At 36.6% G+C, this 24,508-nt stretch overlaps 1 long non-coding RNA gene across 2 annotated transcripts in view; it reads left to right on the top strand.

The window, feature by feature from the left end:
• The window catches only part of LOC122177261, a 334,853-nt gene that overhangs the window by 193,298 nt on the left and 117,047 nt on the right, over positions 1 to 24,508 (top strand). Inside the window, exons 7-8 of one of the 2 annotated variants that reach the window (XR_006178025.1) lie at positions 21,479 to 21,513; positions 23,261 to 23,358. The exons of the other annotated variant lie outside the window; for it this stretch is intronic. This is a non-coding gene — a long non-coding RNA (uncharacterized LOC122177261). Of the gene's footprint in view, positions 1 to 21,478; positions 21,514 to 23,260; positions 23,359 to 24,508 lie in introns of those variants that run through there. 2 annotated transcript variants of the gene reach the window in all.

Genomic DNA, 24,508 nt, shown 5'->3' with positions numbered 1-24,508 from the left:
ATATTTTTATATATAAATATATATAACTAAGTTGCAATCTTTAACATTACAGAAATAATCCACATGTCAGTTGTTAGTATCTTATACTCAGACATGCCACTGCCCCTGCTTTTTAGAAAATAGAATATAAAATACCTCGTGTTGGTAAGAATACTACAGATAACCAATCAGGAGGAGAAATTTCTGCAAAACATTGTAAAAACTAAGTGCTAAAACCAATAATCTACCTCCAAGGGCTTTGCAAATGGCACAGCTTTTAACCCCTAGAACAGCTTTTCCCTCTTGGTCCATCCCTGGTATCCCTACCCTATTGAAGAACTTTGCTGTGGACAAGCTGCAGGTCTGTTGGAAGAGCACAAATCTTAAGAGTGCTCCTTCTGTAGAATGAGTTCAATAGATGCTTGGCAGTCTTTTGAATAAGATCTAAATTGCTTTCCTGTCTTTGATGTAGATTTCCTGTGTGGCCACAAAGAAGTCACATCATTTCTCTCATAATTTTCTTAAATGAGGAATTATAATCATTCCAGACATCTAAGGATACATTGTGAGGATCAATTCACGAAGATGGTTGAGATATTCAGACACTGCAGTGATGAGTACCACAGAAAAGCCAGAAACAAAAAGCATCTTATTTCATGAAAGACTTGGATGCCACTCAGTAAACAAGGCCTGGGGCCACACACTAAACAGGGAGGATAAAAAAAGAATATTTGAATTATTCTCATGCCTTGTTGCTCCCCATTATACAGAACACAAAATGTATAATCGTAGCATGTAAGACTGTATTGTAACAGTGCAGTTGTTGTGACAGACTTCATCTTGATATTTTCTTACTTTTGAGTGCTTTCCTCTGTGACCTTAATGTTTCAAGTTAGTTTTTAAAAGATGTTTTTGGGTGGGGCAGTAGATTAACTGCAGATCCTGGAGAAATCACTGCATCATGTGGCTGTTGAATACCCATTAGAACCGAAGTGGCTATCGCTGGTGACTAATTAAGGTACATGGTTTTTAAGTTAGGAATGAATTCCACCAACTGGAAAACCAGCCAGCAAGGAAGACCTGTTGTATCCGTATCACAAGTTTCCTGAAAGAACACCTTGTTCTCTAAACAGTGCTCTTGCTGTTTCACTCGTAGGTCTTTGTTCTTAACAGAGAGTTTAGCTATAATTGTACCTGGGAAAGATATTAATCAATATCCAGCAAGTTGACAATGCAATTGTAAATCATCACTTGCAACCCTAATCCACGTGCTCCATAAATTCATTGTGAAGCCAGAATCCCTGTGATCTATGCATTAGCTATCTTGAAGCTTAGCTGCTCTCTGATAAATTTGTCAGACTGGTTCGTCCTGCTGTTTAGAAAATGGCAGAAGAGCCTTCATTTTCATTGTGCAAAGTAATGTGTTCTGCTTTTAGATCTTTGTGTTTAAAAGCCCTGGTACATCTTTCTGTTAAGATTTTGTCCAATTTCCTTTAGAAACCATTTTTACTTTTGGCATTGAAAACGTACCATGCCGGTGAATTCCACAATTTATTTACATAACGTGTGACAAAGCACTTGCTTTTGTTTGTCTTGAACCTGGTACTTGATAACTTCTTTGACTGCTTCCTAGGAATATGTAATTAGAATTTGGGAGCAGTTATTAACTGTTCACCTTGTTCTTATTTGTCATGATTTTATAAATCTCCTCTATATTTTCCTAAATAATTTATTTTCCAGGGCAAAGAATCCAATTCTTTTTCATCTTTCTTTGTGCAGAAGTTTTTCCATACTTTGGATATTTCTGCACTTTTTTTCCATTATTTTAGATTGCTTACATCCTGTTTTGCAGTAGAAAGTCAAGCCTACATATAGTATTCAGTATGTGAATCTATTATGGATTTATTTGAAGGGCATAATTATCAATTAAGTTTTGTTTTCTATTTCTGTCTCAATATTTCCCAGCCTCATCCTAAACCTCAGCGATCAATGCTGAGTATTGAGCTGGTGCTTTCACAGGCATACCTACAAGGATTCCCTACTTTCTTTTTTATGTAGTAGTAGCTAATTTAGATTCTACTGTGTTGTATGAATATGTGGGGTCATTTTCCCCATGGACGTTACTGTGTGTTATTAGCATTAATTTTCATTTTTCACTTTGTTGTGTGGCTTCTCAGTGTTACCAGGACTTTCTACAACATTTCAGTTTTAGCTTTTGCTGTATTTTTTTGAATGAAGTGCAAAGTTGGTTGTATCAGTCGTCCTGTTCTTTCCCCAGCCATTTACGAGCATATTGAACACAACAGGTCTTAATGCAAACTGTTGTGGGACTCTGATAGTAGTTGCCTTCCATTGCAAGAACTGAAAGTTTATTGCTTCTACTTGTTGTGCAAACAGTTATTAATGTGAGAGGCTCTTTTCTCCTGTGTCATGGTATCTCTCTTTTAGAGTCTTTTGTCTTTTGCAAGGCTTTTCAATTGTTTTTGCTTTTCTTTTTTTAGCAAATACCACTACTTGAATCTCTTGCAGATGTGCCCATTGGATCCTCCTGAAAACTCTGTAAATTTGTGAAACAGGACTTTTCTCTGCAAAAAGCTAATGTTGTATCTTCCCTTTCTTTTATCTGCCCAAATGTGTGTTATTTATTATGTTTTTTACTGTTTCTGTGTTGTAGTTTATAGACTTTCTGAACTATGTGGGTCTTCCTAAAACGCTTTTTTAAAATTGGCATTAAATCACTTTCTATTCTTTTAGAACCCACCTCAATTTTGTGCAGGAGTTACTGGCTAAGTTCTTTCACGTATGATTTTCTTTATAACTGTTAGATTGGAACCATTTTTTCTTTCTGTTGCATATTTTCTCAGACTTTTCAGAGAAAGGGTTTTACTTGCAAGCCTTTATAAACTTTTCCATAATGAACACAAGTCCAGAAAATTTGAGCTTTTGTTTTGTGAAAATATTTTTCACCTCATCGTTGGCCTTACAGATCATGTGCAGGGCATTTGGGAAAGTTGTTAATGGTTTCTTCAGTATCTTCTTGGGCCTGAGTTGTTCTACTAAAGCTTTATTAAAAAATAATAATTTTAAAAAGCACTATTTATTCATTAAATATTACTTCCCCTCTTTGGATAGTAGCTTTTTACTTCTAATAAACCCTTCTGTTAGACTCATTTTTAAAAAAAATCCTATTAAAGATGTTCTTTCACAGGTGATTATGTATTTGTTTTGTGAGTTCAGACTAATGAGCATAAATGCATTACCATAGGGCAACTTTAAAAGTTCCTGCATCTAAAGATGTATCATGATTCTCTCCTGGAGATTTTTGCCCCCTTGCAAAGTATTTTCATCTCAAGTGGCAATCAAATTATGACAGTTTACAACCTAGCATAGTCAGGTAAATCAAAACTGTTTCTGGATTTCTTTAGTACCTCAGGCTGTAATTTGTTGTGCCTGCCAGACAAACTGCTGAGACTTTCCTCAAAATGATTGAGGCAGACAACTGGGGGTCAGGATTATTACAGCTATTCTAAGGTAAGGCTTTCCTGTTACATGTAAGAGACCTGAATCTCTGATAACACATCTTGTAACATCTTAAAGCATTTTTCTTCTAACTTCTTTTCAATTTCTCTTTTACTACATTCCTTACTTTGAATAGATTTATTTTTTTTCTGAAATTACATACTGCCATAGTGGATTTTGCTGTTATTTTTTCAGTCGTATAGGTAAATGATTTTACTTGCATTGTGACCTTAATAGCAAGATGGTGCTTTAATATGCAAACTGAAGTAGGTTTAGTGTTCTTAGCACTGAATTAAACTCGTTCCTTCTTTCATAGCTTTTCTAACTAGCTGCTGCTTCTCAAATCTTCCTTTTTACATTTCATGGTCATTGTCAACGTTTGATGGATGTTGCATAGTATAATTCTTATCCCTTCTTTTTGGGCATGGAATTAAAAAACACAGTATTTCTTTTTTTCTTTTTTCTTTTTTCTTTTTTTTTTTTTCCATTTTATTTATATACACTTTCTTTAATTCATAGCACTGTGCATTTTACTTAGTCATTATTACAAAGTGCAACACACAATGTCTGGAGCATTACAATCTCTCACATATTCTTTTTAAGCTTACTATAGTTGGAACCACTCACATCCTTTGTAACATCCCTCCCATTTAAAGGTATCTTCAGCTAAACTTCTCCTTCCTTGAAAGGAGATCAACTGTAAAAAAGAGTTTAACACAATATCTGACTTGCTGGCATCATATTCAGTCAGTCACTTACTCAAGGTAATGTACTGCTGGAATCAGAAGTTGTCAGAATGTGCTCAAGAAATGTTTTAACATTTGTTCTACATATTGGTTGACACACTTTCCTGTCTTTTGGCTTGTCAGAAGTGCTGCATCCCACAGTCCTGGGGATCCCTCTACCCCAGAGGATGCACTGGGAGCTCTCCCAGTAATACATTGTAAAAAATATTTTGAAGGGTTTTCAGAGTACATCAGAATCACAACTATCTGAAGAGCATGGGAAACACACTGAGTAGAGCTCGATAATCGCGTTTGTGAGTAACCAAAATGCTCTGCATGCTCATGATCTGTGGAAATAATTAGTAATAGAAGCAATTTACCATTTAATTAATAAATGACAAGGGGCAAAACCTTGTCTGGGTTCACTGAATTTGGATAATTGAAGCTCCGCTGTATTTTAGAATCTGAAATATTAACCATTATTCTGTGTGCTTGAGATAATAATCATTTTGAAAATGTGCAAATAACAGGATCTAAGTCTAGTTGATATAGTGCCCTGCATGCAGGGAAAGTTTGTTGTATTTGATTGTTTTTTGAAGTGCCCAGAGTCTGTTTCCCTTAATATATAGATCTGTGTAAGCTTTCAACCTTTAACTACATTCCAGTGCCAGTGAAGGGTTTCACAAGGCAGTGAGTGAATAACCTCTCACTGAGAGAAGGGAGAACGGGTGCAGCAGAACATTTTGAAACTGGTTCTTACTTCAGCAGCCCACAAAGCAAGATTGATGGAGATAAAATGTTGAGATTGATGGAGATGATTTTTTTTTAATGAAATAAGAAGGAGGTAATAATTGTGCTCTGTTAGAAATACCCGTTCAGAATGTGCTATAGCAAGTGGAAGGCTGGGACTGAAGAAAGGCATTCTTGTGTTACAGTGTATTCCAATGGCCTTAACTGCCCTAAACTTACCTTGTTTGCTACCAAATACAAGACATTGAAGAAGAGTTACAGACGTCTGCTTTCCTCTGCTTTGCCTGCGTCTCTTGCCATCTCACATGTTTAATAGCACCTAACTCTGAGGCATTGTAGCAGCATGGCTGAAGAACAGGGATACAACCCCTAATAGGCAGTAACTTTAGAATCATTTTCAAGCTATCAAAATAGAATGCATTTTCCTTCTCCCTCATATTGTTTGTTGTATTCTATATTTTTATCTCTCAAATCTTCTTAATTCTGGCATCATCCAGAAATATACTGGATAAGAAAATAGGTGTGGTCAAAAATGAGACCACACATTTCAATCTGTAAGGACAATGCATTGAGTCTAATCTCCTGCAGCTGATCTGTCTATTGCTAGTAACCTGTTTCTGGAAACACTGTTGTACCCAGGAGACTTACCTTTATTCAGTTCAGTTTGTACTATCCTCTTCAAGTATATGATAATTGTCTGAGGATGGGCAGTCCTTGCAGAAGCTTAATTCCAACCCCACCTCAGTGTTTCATTCACAAGGAATTGGAGGAATGTGCAATTAAACTGCTATGAAGTCCTGGCTGTGCGGGTTCTGTCTACTGCTTCCAAAGAGGTAAAAAGAAAATTGGTCATTTCATTCAAGTTTTTATTGTACTTGTGTCAAGAGTGCTGCAGAATTTAGCATGTACAGAGGTCTCTGCTCTTCAAGGGATCCATTACTGGAAAAGCTGGGAGCCTGTTGTGTCAGAAATGATGAGTTGGCACCATTCATGGTGGTAAGGGAAGCTTGCTTATGCAGTGAGCCACATCCTGCCCTCCTAATTCCGTGAGTAACTCTATTGAAGTCCATGCTAATTACTTCTATTAAAATCAGTGGAACTATTTGCATCAATAAGATAAGTAGGATTTGGCCCAAAGGTTGGTTAATATCAATGTTTTTAATCTCTCATTTTCATAAACGCTATATTCATTCAGCAATATGAAGTGAGGTGAATAAAGAACATTCTGTGCTTTGAATAGTTTGGCATCATATGCAGACAGGGCATGTGATTAATACCATATTGTTGGCTTTGTTCTTTGCTTTTCAGTTGTGGCTGGCAATGTCCTTTTCATAACTGCTGATATCCCCATGAGCCTATATAATCACTCGCTACAGCTTTTCTGTGATGCCCTTAGATATTTCCTGCACTCTGCAACATGTTTTTATATTCACTTATCCTCCCATCAGAACCTTAAAATGTTTCTGATGTACTACTCTGACGTAGTCAGACCTGACGTCTGGCGGTGTGTTCACCTGACAAAGTTTCCAACCCAGACACCTTATCTGTGTTTTCATGGACATAACCGTCACACTACAAAGTCATGCCTTCTGGTTGTGCCTCTGGGAAAATCTGTAGAACTGCAGCACAATCCTTCAGTTGGCAGATAGGAAATTGTGCTTGCATTTGAGATAGTGTACTTTACTTGGCTACCAAAGACAGAATTAGAGGTAAATAATAAAAAAATCCTGTTCTCATCATAGATTTACAAAGATAGACGCTTTGATGGAAACTGACAGTCTTGATACTTTCTCCTGAAAACAGCCAATTTATGATGCTAATAATAAAGTAGAATTTTGATTAATGTAGAAATGTGACCCAGGAATCAAATCACTGAAGTTATCTTCTTGTTTCAGTGTTGTTAAAATTACATAATTAAAGATATACACCTATTGAAAAGAAGAAAAAAAATGTTCAGTAGATAACATCTAGTGTGCTTCTTTTCCTCCAGTGAACTTCCTGATAGTATTTAACTTCTTGGATGGACATTTATTGTTAGCAGGGAACTTCTTTTGTAAAGCAGACCGTAAGGACTGGTGGTTGTCTGTGCTATTTAGCATGTGTCAGTGAAGTGAAAGCCTTACCACAGTCAGAAAAGATTCATTAATGTGCCATGAAATTCTGCGCTGCCTTCTCACAAGAGATTTCCGTTTTGTTATGTTCTCACTCATGTGACATTCAAGACCAGATTCTGCTTTCAAAGAGATTTGAGGTCATTTGACTGACATTAAAGGATTTTTACTGATTTAACAGCAGAATACATAATTTATGACTACGCATGAAGTCAGAAATACTGTCAATATTATAATTGTTACATGGATAAAACCTGCATGCATTTATAGTAATAATCCATTCTTTTTTTATTAGTGTGAAGTTTTCAAAGGAAACTAGAAAATTCCCTTACATACCCACTCCATGGAAGACTCAGTGGAATTTCCTACAAGTTGTTAAATATCTGACAGGATTCAGCTCCCTACTTATACTGTAGGAGTAGGCAGTCCGTATGTCACTATGAGTGCAATCTAGTCAGTTTTCCTGGATGCCTGAGATATCTGCAGGTACTGTGCAGGCAGGGAAGATAAGATTTGGATCAGCAGCTGAGGGCTGTGAAGGATTCATCCTTGTGAAGACAGAATACTATTACTCAAGTCTTTTCACAATGAAGTATTACGTGTGTTTACGGGTGCTGTAAATAGTAGCTTGCTAGCAAGTTGTATCTTGCATGGGTTATCCAGCTACATTTATGTTCATAATACACTTCATAAGCAGTTCATAAAAACTAATACATGATCTATCAATATTTTAAGAATATTTTTATATGGTTAGTACATATTATACATTTTGTAAGCATATCACAAGTGGATCTGTAGGCTATAAACATCAGTTTGTTAAACTCAGTCCTTTCTAAAAGTTAGTAAGCTGTTTATTGAATCTTTTATTGATTATCTTCTGGTCATGGTATCAGTATGATCACCTGCCCATGTAAGAAGTTTAAAGGTTCTGAGCTGAGAGTAGAAGATAGACAGTCCAAATGAAATTCTTCTTAACACAGAATTGGACAGTAATAATGAAAACTCTTTTGAATTACACTGTTATTCAAATATTTCTTCTAATCAATTGTTGTAGACCCTATCTTTTAGCAATCATATCGAAAAAGATTCTTACTTGTATATACTTAGAGAAATCTCAAGAAGGCAAATTAATTATAATCCTGAACAGATGAAAATTCAGTAGCACTGAATTCTAGTTAAAAGCCTGGGAAGATTCTGATACTGCTGTTGCATTTACCCATTAATAGATTTCCCCATATTTCTGAAATCAGATTTGTTATCTCAGAAATATGAGGACCAGAGGTCACGAGTGAGAAATGAAACTGGATTTTGTCATGTTCCTGTCCATTGCTTTGTCATCCATGACTAGTTTTAATTCTTAAGGGTATAGGTAGCTCTATATGCATCCAATTGAAGCCGTATAGAATTAGATGTTCTACCTAAGATTTCTAGTTTCTAGGCTTTGAAGCCTGAATAGAATGACTATTGCTTCATTGCTTTCTGTGCTGAATTTACTGTGTCTTTCTCTAGAGTTGTTTTTTTTTTGTTTTGTTTTGTTTTTTGTTTTTTGGGTTTTTTTGGACCAAACAAAGGGAAATAATTGAACAATATTTAAGAATTTTATTTCTATTTTAGCTTGTAAATTACCGCATTTCAGAAATTAAAGTGAGGGAAGGTATGGGAACCTTCATATTAGTATTAAGGATGTAAGTCAGTTGGGTAGGATGTCTTCATTCATGTATTAGACTTTCAGAAGAGTCTGTTAGCCTAGAAAAATATATCTGGTGGAATAGTATAGAAGGCCTTCCCAGAATTACTTCCTTCCCAGAGTTATTTCCACCAGATGGATGAAGGAGTGGTTAGGCTTTGTTGAAATGCAGAATGAAGATTTGATTTCAGGAATGTAGAGGAAGGTGACATGTCAAGATAGGGAGAACTGATGATGTATAGATTATGGTAACCTGACTATCTGTCTCCAGCAGTTTTCATAAAGTATGTGATAAAGGATGTAACCTTCATTCCTCACATTATGTTTCCGTGCATGCTGAATCTTCTACCTGTTAATTTTTCAGGACGTAAAGGCAAGCTTTTTTTGTCTGAGCAGGACCAAGTCAAATAAAGTTGTACATGGGGAAATATTTCAGTACATTTCAATGTAACTTCTGAATTAATATCTGATAAGAAAATTTGATAGAATCATCGACGTTGGAAGGGATCACTGTTGATTATTTACTCTAATTCTCCTGCTCAAAGCAGCAACACAAAGATCATGTTGCTCAGTGCTTGTCTAAATAAGTTCTGGATATCTCTGAGGATGGAGATTCCACAGTCTCTTTGAGCAGCTGTCCAGTGTTTGACTATCCTGACAGTCAAAAGTTTTTTCTTGTATTCAAAATGAATTTCTTGCATTTCAATTTCTGCCTGTCTTCTGTTGTCCTTTCTCTGGAAGGCACGGAGAAAGGCCTTGCTTCCCTTCCCCACATCAGGTATTTTCTACATGAGTATGGTTCCCCTTCAGTCTTTAAGGTAATTCCTCAAGATTATTATCCACAAAATCCCTTCTCAGTGTCTTTTCAGTGCTTACTGCAGGGAGCAAGGTACTGTTTCTTCATTGTGAAAGGAGCGAGTGATTTGTAACATTTCTCCAGGAAAGCTGGGATGATCATTTTTAAGTTAATAGTGATACAATTCAATAGTTTCCTAAGGTTTTTGCCAGTATTCTGTTTGTTGATGTCTTTCATTATTTTTGTGAAGATAATCTACAGAGCTAAACATTTTTTTTTTCCTTTTATTTCAAGATCCTTTTTCTGCTGGCTTCTGAAGAGGAATAAGGTGATTTTCTGTGTTCAAAGAATCACAGAAATACTTGAATGTAATAAAAAACCTAGAAGCTCCTGAAAAGATACATCAAACTCAGTGCTTAAACCCTGTAGCATTGCCATTTGGGAAGGCCCTTTATAAAATTTTGAAATTCTTCTGTTGATATTTCAGTTTCAAGAGCTTATTTTGTTCTTAAATCATTTGTAGTATGTGGGGTTCAAGAAAGAAAAAACTCTGTGTTGTGCTAAGCTAGGGAGGCACTCCTGCAGCCTTCAAATTTTAGAACAACTTTAATGTTTCTCTTACTGAATTTTCTAAGTCAAACTTCTGCAGTGGTTATGGGTTAAATTGAGATACTGCTGTAATGGCACATTTCAGGAAGCATGCTGCCTACTCTTTTTCCATGTTTTATTTGCTGTTGGCTATATAGGAGAGCTTCTGTTGTGCAGAGAGATGATAATGGTACCAGTTTGTAGTTGTATGTCTTCAATTTCAGTTCTTGTTAGAAAGCACTACTGATCAGCTGTTGTCGATGAGCTTTCAGCCTCTTCTAAGATGAGCTGCTCATCAGACTCGGTCGGTTTGCTGCATGCATGTCATTCTTTGAGTTTGTCTCACTAGGCAAAATAATTCAGTTTTATAACTTTTCCTCACTATTTGCCTGTTGAGAAATCAAACAATTATTTTCTTTTTTTTTTTTTAACCTTCAGATAAGCATTGTTGGTCTCTGAAATTCTGATTCTACTTGTTCGTGCATGGCTTATGTGTCCTGCTTCACGTCAAACACGTTTGGGGCAGCTTCAGCTTTGTTGAGATTAGTCAGGAACATGTATTTACCACTTTGTCTTACGTGGTTTCAGACATCAACTAAAGCTTAGTATGTGCATAGATTTTACACTAATGTAATTGTTCTGATTAAATAGATTGATGTTTTTAATGAAGTAATTATACTAGATCAACTTTATGCATGGATATAGTTATACTAATATAAGATTGAGTTATATATCCATTCGGTTGCAAGAGCATAAAGCAACATGACTGTTTTCTTGAGGCAAAGATAGGCCTTATGTTTTTATATTTTAATTTATTTGAAAGTAAAGGGTTACTTTATCTAGTTTGAATTTTACATACCCTTAAATCTTCTTCAAGAAATTATGTAGTATATGAGTAAATCTAATAGAAGGAGTCCTAAGAAGGGGTAGATGTATGTCAGATATTAAAATAGTTTGGCAGACAATGTGCCAAGAATTGAGAGGTATTTATGTGTTCACGTAACTGTTTCCTTCAAGCAATATAAGATGTATTAGCTGTTTGTCCCAGCGTATATTTTCTCAGTGCATTGTATATGGAGGAAGGTAGATGCATTTCTTCTGCTCTGGTAACATTCACTCTCTTTGTCACAAGAAGGAGGAATTTTGCATTAAACAGATCCCTTTTATGTTCTACCTACAGAATTTCAAAGAATGCCGAACAAATGAGGTAGGAGTTTATACTTTTGTGCATCAAAGAAATGCTTAAGTAGTTTCTTATATGTCTAAAGGCACAATGTAGGGCACAGCTTCTCAAAGAGGAACTATATTCTGTAATCAGTGTGTTGTTACCTCAAGAATTAAATAATACTTTTCACTTTGGAGATGCTCTTAAACATGCTAAAACTATAAAATACCCTGCTGAGAAATAAAAGTGAATGGACACTGCTAAGAATAGCATGAATGTAGGCTCATTACAGTCATCACAAGACTGTTATTTTTAGCAGTATGGTAGTATTTTCTTAATAGGCACTTCCAGATTGAGGGAGCCCAGATAATACATAGATGAACCTAAAATTCCTTATTTTCTTTTTCAAATTTGTATTTTATTTCTAGATATATAAACTTTTCAAGTACTGTTGACCTCATGTTACTCTGTATGTTGTGCAGTTAAAAAAATTAGCAAGCTAAGAGATTTTTTTTTTAGTATAATTTTAAAATAGTTGTGTAAGTCATCAGTGGATAAAGAGTAACTTTAACAGTGAATATGAGTATAATAATCAAGAAATGGAAATATAAAAACCAAAAATAAATCAAGTGATGATATGTGGAATAATTGTCTGCATAGAAAATATATATGTATTTTATTTAAATGCCTTCTTGTCTGTTGATTATCTTAAAGCCCCTTCAGTTGGACCATCAAATACCGATTAAGCATCAAATTAATACAGGTCCAGTCTCTTGGGATGTTGAAGTGAATGAAAGAGCAACCATCCATAAGTCTTTGTTTCAGAAGTTTCAGAAGTAGTATTTTTAGATAGCCACACAATCTTGGCATAAAAGGTCTTCATAAGGGTGTTTTTGTTCTTCTGGACTGTGAGTTAAAGGATATTTTAGAACTTCTCTGTGATTTTTAAAATACCCTATTCATTTCTTTGTCCATTAAGTTATAGTTAATTTATAATGTTAATATAAATAGATTTTAATAAATAGTTAAATACATTAGTTAAATATATTTCAACAATTATAATCAATGATAAGTATTTTAAGTTAAACATGATAAGTCATGATGATCGTAGTGAATGTATAATAATAGAATACATTAAATATAATGCAAATAAGATAAATAAAAATATATCATTGTGCAGTTATTACCTGGATTTCAGTGTAGACTTTATTAGACTTGAACATAGTTTTTCACTCCTGTAAAAAGATGAGCTATGTTGTATGGCCAGTATTGAAGTTTTGCAGGCTTGCATGAAGGTTATAGGTGAGGCTGCCTTTTTTGACTGCCCTTCGTAACCAATGGATTTTTTTTCTGTTTGTACCTTATGTCTTTGCCCTATATACTCAATAGTTTTTGGTTTAGGGGTTCCTACTCCTTTCAGAGAGCCCATGAGTGATGTGTTGAATCGGCAGTTCATTTTCACTGTCTTATGAACAATTGGAAAGCTGAAACACAGCTTCTGCAAAGAAGGACACACAAACCTCCCAAGTGACTTTGTTGCTTAGCTTTGCTGTTATCTTGTGGAACCTCCTCCTCCAACACCCTTCTGAGCTGATATGATGTGAATGAATAAAGTACTGAATTAGGACGTTAAGAGCATCCAGTGGAGACGTGCTATAATCTGTTTCCATAACTGGCCTAATGCAGGCTTTATCACACTACAACATCACAGAGACCTTAGTATCACAGCATAAAGTTTAGTCAGCTTCTTTTGCAGTTCTAATAGACTTAGCAGAACCCCAGCTAGCAGGGAAAAAAAAAAAGGCTGAGACAGACCTTGTCCTGACTGTGGTGACAGGACAGAGCAGCTGGAAGCCTAACTGGTGACGTGGGGAAGGGCGGCACACTGGTTCTGCTAACAAGAAGGTGAATACTCCTGTTTATCCTTTGGTAATGTGGGAAAATGCTGTTTATTCTTAAAGCCTGGGGAAATGCACGACTAACGCTTGGCCTTAAAATTGCCAGATTGACCTGGATCTGGAGTCGCACCTTGTTTGTTCCCTTTAGGGATTTGTCTCCTGAACTGGCACAAGGTGGCTCAGCCCTGGCCTTTTTAATGAATAGCCTGAGGGAAGCTGCTAGTGGTACCATCAGGGAACCAGGCTGCAGACAGGCTGGCAGTGATTGCACAGCTGTGCCAAGCAAGCTTACACGGAAAAACTCCAGGCAAAATAACAGTCAAATTTGTTGCTGCCTGCGAAGCTACGGCAAAAGAGGAATGTAAGAGAAACTAATTGTACACAGTCCTCTTTAGGCAGCCCACTGAATCACAAACCTTCCTACAGCCAGCCAGGCGTATTCATGTAATTGTTTGATTTTCGTTGTGTATCTGTCTTCATTTATGTTGTGTATGCCGCATATGTTTATATTTATACAAACCTTACTGTTGAACAGAAGCCTACTGTAAGTATGCATATTTTTGGTTATACCCGTATGTGTGTTTATATGTCTGTATATTTGTGTGCACGCACATGTGTGCGTGTATATATGTCTGTGTGTTTGAGAAACAGATGCACTGTAGGCAGATAAGGCAGATAAATATAGATTCAAATAGAAGCATAAGCCTATAAATATAGGCACAATATAGAGTGAAGGCAAGCGGATCGGCACACTTTCATTATTACTTTCGTTCGTGTAACGAACGAGTTGCTGACATTGAAATTACTGAAGGGATGACACTGTTGGCTTTCAGCAAATGTAGTGAAAAGGTAAGAAAACTTTTCAATATGAGCAGTAATTAAGATGGAAGATTTACCATCTTCACTTATTTGCTTAATACAATTTATCATATAATTTTTACCAGAGCTGAGAACAGAGAATGAAGGCTGCGTAATGTTTCTAATATTACCTTAAAATAAGCAAATAAACATAAAAATCCAGACCCACAGACTGAGAAACTGCTACCACTAGTTTCTGTTTTTACAGTAAACCTTGTGCACTGTGTTTGTGAACTTTCTGCTTCTGCTGCTGTACACATTTTCTTTGCTTCAGGTCCTACAGTCTCTTCAAGTGATTTTGAGAGGCAGAGTATGGGGAAAACATTTAAGTTTGTGACAAAATTAACTTCAAGAAACAATGTGAGTGTGTATGAGTTTATATATGTATCAAATCCTTCTTTTTGCAAACCTCTGATGTCAGTTCTTATATTTTTTCTCTCTTGTAGCAGTTTCACTTTGGCCAATCCACAGCTATGGCATAATTAGTTAGAGTCAAAAAGGTTTTAAACTTACTAGATATAAAGAAAGCACTGTAGTTATTCAGGATGGCCTGGAAAGTCAATTATTTTTTGTTTTAATTCTGCAACAATTTGATGAGAGTGATCAGATTAATCAGCTGCCAAGAGTCAGGCATTCTGTTTCCAACTCTGCTTCTTGCTTAGTGTGGAATCTTACCCAATTTGTGTACTTGTTTCACCGTTTGTGAGTGGAATGGGTAGAAGTTATGTCACAGGGTTAGGTAACTGAATAGTATCCTGTTTTGTTAAGAGGTCTCATGATTTCATTGAAACTACTCATGGAACAAGGTGTTTAATATCTCCTCGTACAACGGAAAGAAAAAATAAGAATATAACTGTACAAAATGCTATTGCTGTTTTGCACTGCGCCACAAACAATCCCCTTATTTTTAATTTATTTGTTTTCAAAATACACAATTAGCTGATGTGGATTGACAAGTTTCTGTATTCCAAAGAACACAGTGCAAAGCAGAAGAAAGGTAAATGCCACCACACACTTATATATGCACACACTCAGGCAAACAATATTCAGTGAGATAAAACATGACCAAAGTCAGAAAATTAAAATGTCAAGTGGTGGAAGGCTTGGTGTCTTATTTGTGTAATTCTAAAAGAGGCAGCTCAGAGCATCTAGGTTCTGGTCCTGAACTTTTTACATGGGTTGCTGCAAGCCACTTCTTACTCATCTTTTTTTATTTCTATACCTTAAAATAAGCTCTTCCGGGTATATATCAACATTCAGATATCTGGGTTAGACCCCAATTTAAAATCACTTAGGTGCTTTTAAAAAGAATTTCATTTTTGTGTCATGTGAAGTACCCTGTGAAGGTGCTAATTTTTTGCTCTATCTGTTGAGATACATGAATTAAGCTCAAGGAGGAGTCAGAAATTTTATAGGTATGAATAGTGAGAACCACTGGGGAAATTTGTATCTGCCACAGGAGACATTGGCACTTTTGCATTTCCTTGAGCTAGTAGAAGAGTTTTGTAAAGCATGCTGGCTTTGTTCAGGTGCTGTTGCTAGTAGGGCCCATGGCAGAAGCAGTCACAGATCCTCAGACACGCAACCTGCTGTTGGTCTGAACATTCCTGAGTTACTCAGACTCCCCTAGCATCAAACCTGTAGAGTGATATTTGAGAGGTGAGCTAACATAATGAAGTGCAGTACTTTAAAAGTTAACAAGCACTACTGCCTATTCCATAAACTCTTTTGAGCCCCTCCCAGTCTATTCCTATTCTAATACATATTATAGCATCCAGAGTAGCTTCAAAATAGGGCTTTGATTCTAGGGACCGAAACAAATATTAAGGTTTTTTGGATAAGGGCTACATTGAGCCCCCAGTTACTATAGAAATATGGTCTTTTCAAAATCTTGTAGGGAATATCTGCTATGAAAGTTTTTCTATCCCAGAGCATCATATATATCCCCCATATCACAGGGATTTCTATATTTTGTCTTCTGCGTTCCTCCTCCCTTCTCTTTCTAATTCTGATACATTAAATTGATAATTCCTCACCAGATTAATTTATAATGCTATATTGTGTTTGCAATAGAAAAAATAACTTAGATATATCTACATATTTATATAAATATTTTTATGTAGAAATAAATTTCTACGTGATCTAAGTCCTTGTATGTGTTGATTTCAGTCTGGATCAGATAATTGTAGCCGAGTTACAGAGTCTTGAAAAATGAGGTTTATTATGGAAACACTGACATAACCTCACTTATTTTGGTTTTGGCAGACACGACAATAATATCCAGAGACCTTTTTTCTGACTCTACTCTTTGCTAGTCTCCTTGGATTTTATTTTCTGAGTCTTTGCCAATTTTACTGCCATTCATTTTGACTAAAACCATCTCAAAAATATGTCAGTCTGCAGGAACCATTAGGAAATATATCATTACACATGTTTGGTTGGCTGGTTGGGAGGTGGGGAAAATTAAGTAACTTCTGCTGTGTCATGGTCATTTCCAAAATGGTGGAATCCAAGAGGTTCATGTGAAACAGCAGCCTATGGGGAAAAAAAATCAAAGTAAATTGCCAGGAAAAACATATTTCTTTCACTGCAAGGAAATACATGTTGCAAGAGGCCTGCAAAAGGTTTATTGATTATTTAACTAGCAAGAAGAGTTAGCAGGCATCTCTAATGTGTTTATTTTTTGTCTCTATCATTTTAATATTTTTTCATTATTCATTTTGCCATTAAAAGTCCATGGCAACCTAGCACTATGCTTTTCTCCTCCTACAGTCATTAAAAAGATGGAAACTGCATTGAAAAACATTAAGCTTACATACAAAATCATGAAATTCTAGAGTGATAACTTGTTTATAACCTTAGTGTCTCCCTTATGATAGTCTTTTCTGAGAAGTCATGTTGCTTTTTAGCAAATGCACAGCTATAGAATCTTTGATACATGCAAATAGTATCTACAGTTAATGTTTTTCTCTAATCAAAAACTAACAACAAAAAAATCCCAAGCTCCAAACCACAAACTTACCTGTTGTAGTGAAAAATAAGACTACTTTGCACATGTGTTGTGGGAAGAACATGCATCAGAAATGAAAAGCAGTAACATACCATGATGCAAAAAAGAGCAGCAGTTAGTACTGCTGACATTTATTTTAGGATTTTCTGGCCTAAGTATTTCTCCATGATGCCCTTGCTAAAATATTTGGTAGAATTTCATAATTGAGTGGATTTTTAAAGCTTATAAAACTTTTTTTCTTGAAACATGAAACTAGCCAGTATTCACTTTTTAAGCTTTGAGTCTATCCATACTTTTCATTTTTAATGCTTTTTACAATAGATAGTTTAATCCTTTCTTTATTTCCAATTCTTTTCAGTCTCTAGATGTTCTTTTTTTTTTTCATGTTCCCTATGTGCAAAACAGATGAACTTTTGTTTATTCAAGATCTCATGAAATTGCATATGAGGTAAACATTAAAAATAGAAAATTTGCACAGCAGTTTCCAACATTTTTTGAATGATTGAAGGCAAGCTGATTTTAATGGAAACTTCTGTCAGCTCCAGTTGACAGCCTCTCAAGTACAACATTCATGAGAACTGAACTCCATAATTTGTGTCCCCACATTTTTAGGGGATTTGGATCTCTCTTTGAAGCTTTTCTGTACAGTACTATTGCTTATAACCTAATGTTCAAACTAGTGTTTAAATACGTATCTCCTCTGGATGTTGGTAAAGTAAACATAGCCCTGTTGGAACTGCTCTTATTGTCATGAGAGCTTGCTTTGCCATTCCTGAAAGTTCTCTATTTTCTCTACGAACCTCTCTTACATATTGTTTCATGAGGTTAATACATTTTATGCTTCTGCTCTGCATCCAATAGGATGAGGACGTACAACATTCTGTGGACTAACTTAAAGTGTATTAACTGGTGCTGAGAATGTCCTCTTCACATGCTTTAAAGAACTTGGGATTGTTTTGATTTTTTTTCTTCTTCTTTTTTTTTTAATGTTTGTTCTATGGGTCAGTCTTCCTGAGACACTCATCTTCTATAGCGTCACTTACAGTTTGATCGTTAAGCATAATTTCTTTGGACACCAATACAGTCAGGTAGAGGTAGAGTTTGTGGTAGACTTCTGTGTCTCATTTCTTTATCCCAGTATTCTCATCGTCAACAGAGGAGAAAGTACTTGGACTCATTTTTTGTTGGCCTGACCGATCACTAAAGAGGGCTAAGTTGAGAATGCATGCCCAGCTTTCTCCATCCTGTTCCTTTTTCTCTAAGAGTCAGTTTAATTTTAAGAAAAATCAGACTAGTTAGGCCACACATGATTTTGTGTATAAAACACTTCTGGGGTTATTTCAATGCAGTTTCAGTTTTGTGCAAACAAAATGAATAAGCATGTGTAAGACAGTGAATTACTGTTTTCCTTTTCTCTCTAACCTAAAATCCCAACAGAGATTCTGAATGCATGCCGGCTGGTAGTATCATAGTTAATGTTAGAAGATGTGAATCTGAAAAAAAAGATCAACAGAACAATCAGAGACTTTGTATAGCTGTTAAATTTCCCTAAAATAGGATCTATCTTTTTTATAATGATGTGGGCTTTCTGTTTGCTTGACCTGTAAAGAAAAGCATGCTGTCCATTATATGGAGCTGGAAGAGAACAACATGTGAAATGCATGTCTTCCAGCAAAGATAATGCAAATGAAGCCTTAAGGGCATTGGTAGTTATGGGCTTTGTACATTCCGGTTTTGGATGTTTGGTTTTTGTAATCAGCATCCTCCTTTTTTTTTCTTTTTTTTTTTTTTTTTTTGACACTAGGCTAGATGTCTGTCATGGCTTGCAATAAGCCTGCTACTGTCAGTCTTTGTCAGTATGCTTTAGAGATTTTATTAACACCCTCTACATTCACGTTGACATTATTAGCAAAATCCCCAGCCCAGTATGTGAATAAAGAAACTGGTGCCCAGTGGTTCAGAGTTGTGCCACCCTGGTGATGGCAGAGTGCTTTGTAGGACCCAGAGTCAAGTAGGAACAGGTAGAATTTGGAAACCCATGTCTTGTGTTGGAGACAAAGGATTCGGCAATGTGATGGGCATTCAGCAGTGGGAATGGGAAAATTTCAGCCTACTGAATCAATATGCTTCTTTTTATAGAGTTAGGGTCATGCCAGTGTCTAAGTCGTGGACTCCAGGTGTGTGTTTGCCTGCAAGAGAAAATAACAGAAGTATTTTGGCAGTCCTAATGGATGAGCAAAGCAGACTGCGTCTCTTGTTTCTGTTCTCCAGTTCCCATATTACCATGTTACCCTAACATCTTGAAAAATGCCAGGCTTTATAGCCCATAGTGTCTATCGTGCCTTTAGCTTAAGTAGTCCTACAGTACAGCAGATTCTGAAGGAGTGAGTCGAAAGTTGATCTGAAGTATTGCTAAAGGAATATTTTTCTTAACAATAACCCTCATGGCTGAAAATGAGTTTCCTTTGCATCTTTATACTGGAGTGCCACAATGACATCAGTAACATTTTTCTGGAGTTTATAATGAGATTTAAGTGGTCGGTGTGGGAGGGAAGCCCCACTTCTTCTGACTGGTGGGACTGGTAGCTGAACATCTGCTTTGCTGAAGGCCTGGCGGAGGGCACGAAAACACAGAGGAGGGAAAACGTGCTTGGTTCAGAAAAGCAGAATTCTGATCCTGAATGTTTTGCTCCCCTCTTTCCACAGGGCCACTGTTCACACATACCTCAGATCCCCACCTCACTCCTCTGCCTTCCTCCGTGCGCAGCTCTCGCCGAGCTCTGAATGCATTGTATGGAGCAGTGTAAATCAATAGTAACTGCTGACCGCCCACTCGGGGCTCCGTTACGCAATATCGCATACCGTGTACACTGAGACAAAAAGGGAAAAAGCTCACACAGGCTTTACATTCAAAAGCTCTTGCATAATTTTGCTTTTCTACAGCCAAAAAAAAAAAAAAAGGGAAATAACAGATGGGGAGCCTTGCAGTTTTTTTTCCCTTTTCTCAGGCTTTACCGAAAGGAGTTTGTTTAACATCCATGGTCATTTTCAGTGCCCTGTGCTGCAGATAAGCAAGCCGTACTTGCTCATGCATTAGAATAAGGCTTTCTTCCATCTTCCATGATGTGGTGCACTTCTCAGGTAATACGAGAAAAACTATTACAAAACGTTTAAGGCTGAATTGGTTATTTGTTTAGCCTCAGCAGAAAAAGGAAAAGAAAAACCTCCCTTGAACTGCTCGCCTGCATGTTACAAAGCGAAAAAGGGACACCGAGTACGGGAGGTTGGACTGAATTCTCTTGTGTCTTTTAATATCTTTTTTTTTTTCCCTTTCTGAAAAGCAAAATACTCTCGCTGCAATATTTATGTAAAAAGCCAGTTATGTAACTCTCGCCTGCCTTTCGCTTTTGCTACCTCTCCGGACTGTAAGGCTCCACTGTTTTTCCTCCCGACAGATTGCATTAAGACCTGCAAATCCCAGTGAAAGGAAGGAGCAACTGGGTGCCTGCAGCACAGGCTTTAATTTCGAGCCTTTTTAAGGGCTTCAGACTGGAAGACAATGGATCTATTTACGATCTTTTTTTGGCTGCTGGAATTCCTATTGAGTACTTTCCTGTCACAGTGTGCTCTGGAACATCCGTGGCTTCTGCACTGTGCTGTGCTCTCCCTCCCCTTCTTTCTCCTGTTTTTTTTCCCCTCCAAACTTCAAATGTATACAGTGGAAGTGTCCGGTCACTCTTCACTTAACAGCAGCAAGTGCAGAAGCAGAGTAAAATCTTACGTTGCTCTAAACTTTACTTATTCTTTTTTAGTGCATTTAAGTGATTGATAGCCGTAGAAATGAGAAATTCCTTTAATAAGGATGAGCCGGGATATTTTTAATTGATTTCAGTCAAATGTAAATGAAAAATATATAACCCTGCTAATTGGAGGATTTAAAAAAAAAAAAAAAAGAGAGAGAGAGAAGGCAAGGGACTGCACTAAGAACATTTCATACTTTTCGATAACATTTCAGGAGGAAAATGTGCCTATATTGCAACCAATTTATTCATAGCTTGATCCTCTGAGGATCTGACCTGTTTGTGGTTGCGAGTATTGTGTCGGGTTTGTTTTCTTTTGCCCTTTACAAATAGTTCTTGTCTGTGTACACATTCTTGGACAGATTCTTCCCTAGTGTAATGCTGCTAATTTTGTTGATATTACATCAGGGTGTATAAGGTCAATTAACAAGTTATAGGGCTTGATTCGTGGTTATTTTAAAGTGTCGTCCTGGCAATGTAAAGGAGTCATAAAGTGGGCATAGTTTATGCTCACGTCGGGAATAAGAGATAATAGTTAAAGCTGACATCTTTTGACAATGATTTCTGAGACAAGTTTTCTTTCTGAAAACAGGAAGTGGAACATTTTACGCTGTATAAATATCTTATGTAAGTATGACGTGTTGTAAGTATATTGTATAGGATACATTTCAGAAAATTGCTGAGCAGTATATAGATCTTCAAAGGGGTATGAGAACACCTGAATTCTCTGCCTGGTTCTGAAACCAACTCTTCAGCTCTGGGCAACTAAAACTTCTGCCTCCATTTCTGTCTCAGTACAATTGTTATAGGGATTATTGGAGATAGTTGCTTTATTGTGTCCTACAGAAGTTTTCTCAAATTATTTTGCTATGTTGATAAGGTGGATTTAAATGCAAAGGCAGAAGGTATTGAAATAATTTGGAGAGGTTATCAAAGCCACTTCTGGCCAGTGTTGCCACAAAGACCAAATTGCAAGCACTAACTGTAAATAAATGCTAGCTGTTGATCAGAAGAAGACCCTAATTGTCAGAGGATTCTGCCTTATAGGAATACCAGGGCCTTGAAAACTCTGTAGTTGAAAAGATGGAGCTGAATCAACTTATCAGTTGCATTTTATGACATGGTTGTATAAAGTGGAGGTGACTAACCCGCCTTATCTTGACAATCCTTCATCCAGGTGTCCCTAATAGCTTTCAACCCTTTATAAAATGCTTAGAAGATATGTATGTGATGAGTATGATTTCAGTGTATAACTTAATCAGAAGAATGGTCATATGTCTTTGAAAGAAAATTGCTTGTGCCATTCTTCTCAGAGGCTTATTCTGTAAGTTTTTTGTCTGCCCTAATTACAGTGGAAGACTTATTTGAAACAGTTTACAAAACATGAAAACTTTTAGTGGTAGACAAGTAGAATTCACTCTTAAAGGTGTTTTCATGCTTTTCAATTATCAAGAAATTTCTTTTTATACCACTAGGTTCTTTCTGGCTTCCCAAGTCTCAAGTTCCCAGCTTCAATTTGTAGGCTTACACGTACTTGTAACAAGGCACTATTCTTTCTGAATGGTCCAATGCATACTTAATTATTTTCTGAGTAATCACTAATTAAACAAGATGAAAAACCATGGCAATACCTGCTGCTAAAAGTTTAGTTATTTATGTGCAATCGAATAGCAACCAGAATTGTGGAACTCTGTTTTTTGCAAAATACAAAATTTGATTTACATTTGTAGGGGAGAGGGTGGCTTGACTTGATCAGACTTTAGGCATTCAACCCATGTAGGAAAACTCTGCTTCCACAAATTCGTAGACAGAATAGGCAAAAGTGATGGTTCAAGCAGCTTGTGGAATGGGATGCTAATAATCAGTTTTACCAAACAGGATTTCATTTCATAACTTAAGAAAACTTTAATATTTATACCTAACCTGTTTGAGTCCTATCACTATATAGATCTGTGCCTTACCTTTCTTAAAACCAAGGTTGTTATTTTAGAGAAAAGGTTAAACATGAGAACAGTGGAGTTAAAAACAGCAGCAACAACAATGAGAGCTCTACATTAAATTTATTTTGAGTTTTCATTATTTTTATTCCCTGACACATGCTTGGTGTTGAGTATATTGGGAAAAAAAAGCTAATATGTTTTTGCTATATCCAACAATGTCCTGACTTAACTACAACCTCTTTTTTTCTTTTATAATTTTTTTTTTGCAAGGTTAACTCCTTCTTGTTCTTCAAAATAGATTTTTTTATTTTTTTGGCACGTCTAACTCTTCAGTTTAGATTTATTGCAGTTTGTGTCCTACACTGTCAACAATTCCCTGCGAATACAGTCAATACCGTCATGTTTTGTTTTGTTTTGTTTTATTTTACTTACAGGAGTCCCTCAGAGATGATGCCAGAAAGAATACTTGCAAGGTGGCTGTCACAAATGCATCAGATTCTTTTCTCCCATCACAAAACCTCTGTATGCTTGTTTTGCTGTTAAAACTGGTTCAGGCAGGTGGTCCTTGACACCTGCAGGGAGCAATTGTTGAAGTCCAGCAATGTGGAGAGGTTCTCAGCATGGGCACAGCGCCTGTGGCAGAGACTCTTTGGAGAGGTGGACACATGGATGCTCCTTGCTCTCTCCTCGGAACAGTTGTTAATATTTTAGATGAGATATTAGGAGTAAATTCTTTACTCAGAGAGTGCTGAGGCTCTCGCACAGACTGCCAGTAGAATCTGTGGATGTGGAGCTGTTCAGGGCCATGTTGGACGGGGCCCTGATCAAGTTGAATGTGTCCCTGCCCACAGTAGAGAATTGGAACTAGGTGATTTTTAATTCCCTTCCAACCCATACTGTGATTCTATGGTTCTATGATTTTCCTCGTTACGAAACACAGTGTGTTCTGTTAGAACTTAATGCCTGTACAAAGCTAGCCCAGTGAGAGAATGGACCATGCAATGTATCATACTCACTTTGGAAACGGTATAAATCCTCATTTCATCCTTTCATCCCTAGCAATCATTTTCTGCTAGTGTCTAGGGTGGGGATCATGGCAAAAGTCTTTTTACCTTTCAGATTAGGAAGCTTTAAAAGCATTCTTTAAGACATGACTCTCAGCTGTCTAGAGAAGTTCTTGCAGGGACAAGATGCACCAAGAGTTCATCAGTGTAGGGGGGGGAGAGAGGATATTTTGCCCCGAAGGTTTTGCTGATTTATCTGTTATTTATTTGGGTTAGATGGACTCAGTACATTAACTGTATTGCGAACAAGAGCAAAACAAACTTGGTAAGTTTTGCAATCAAAACAAATAAAAATGTCTTTCATGGAAAGATTTTGTGGAACGATGTTAATAGAAAATGGTGCAAGAAGCATCTCTGCCCCTAGATTTGGCTGCATATACTTCTTAAACTTTTTTCTCTCTTTTTTTTTTCTTTTTTTTTTTCTTAAAGGCTCTGTTCAATATCCTGATAGCCTTGTGCTCCTTTCATCACTTTAGAAAAAGATCACAAAGCTTCACCCTTGTCTTCTGGGATATTTCTTTTTGGCTTACAAAGAGTCAATGGCAGCTGAGGCTGGAAATGGTCTGTTCTGCTTGGAGAAAGGGAGGGGCAGGTCCATGATGGTTGTTCGGCCGTTTC

This window comes from Lagopus leucura, unplaced genomic scaffold (genome assembly GCF_019238085.1).
Source record: "Lagopus leucura isolate 7727_CA_CO unplaced genomic scaffold, USGS_WTPT01 Super-Scaffold_100001, whole genome shotgun sequence".
Lineage (NCBI taxonomy): Eukaryota > Metazoa > Chordata > Aves > Galliformes > Phasianidae > Lagopus > Lagopus leucura.
Note: the sequence above shows the minus strand (reverse complement) of the source record. Positions and strands in the feature narration are given on the sequence as shown.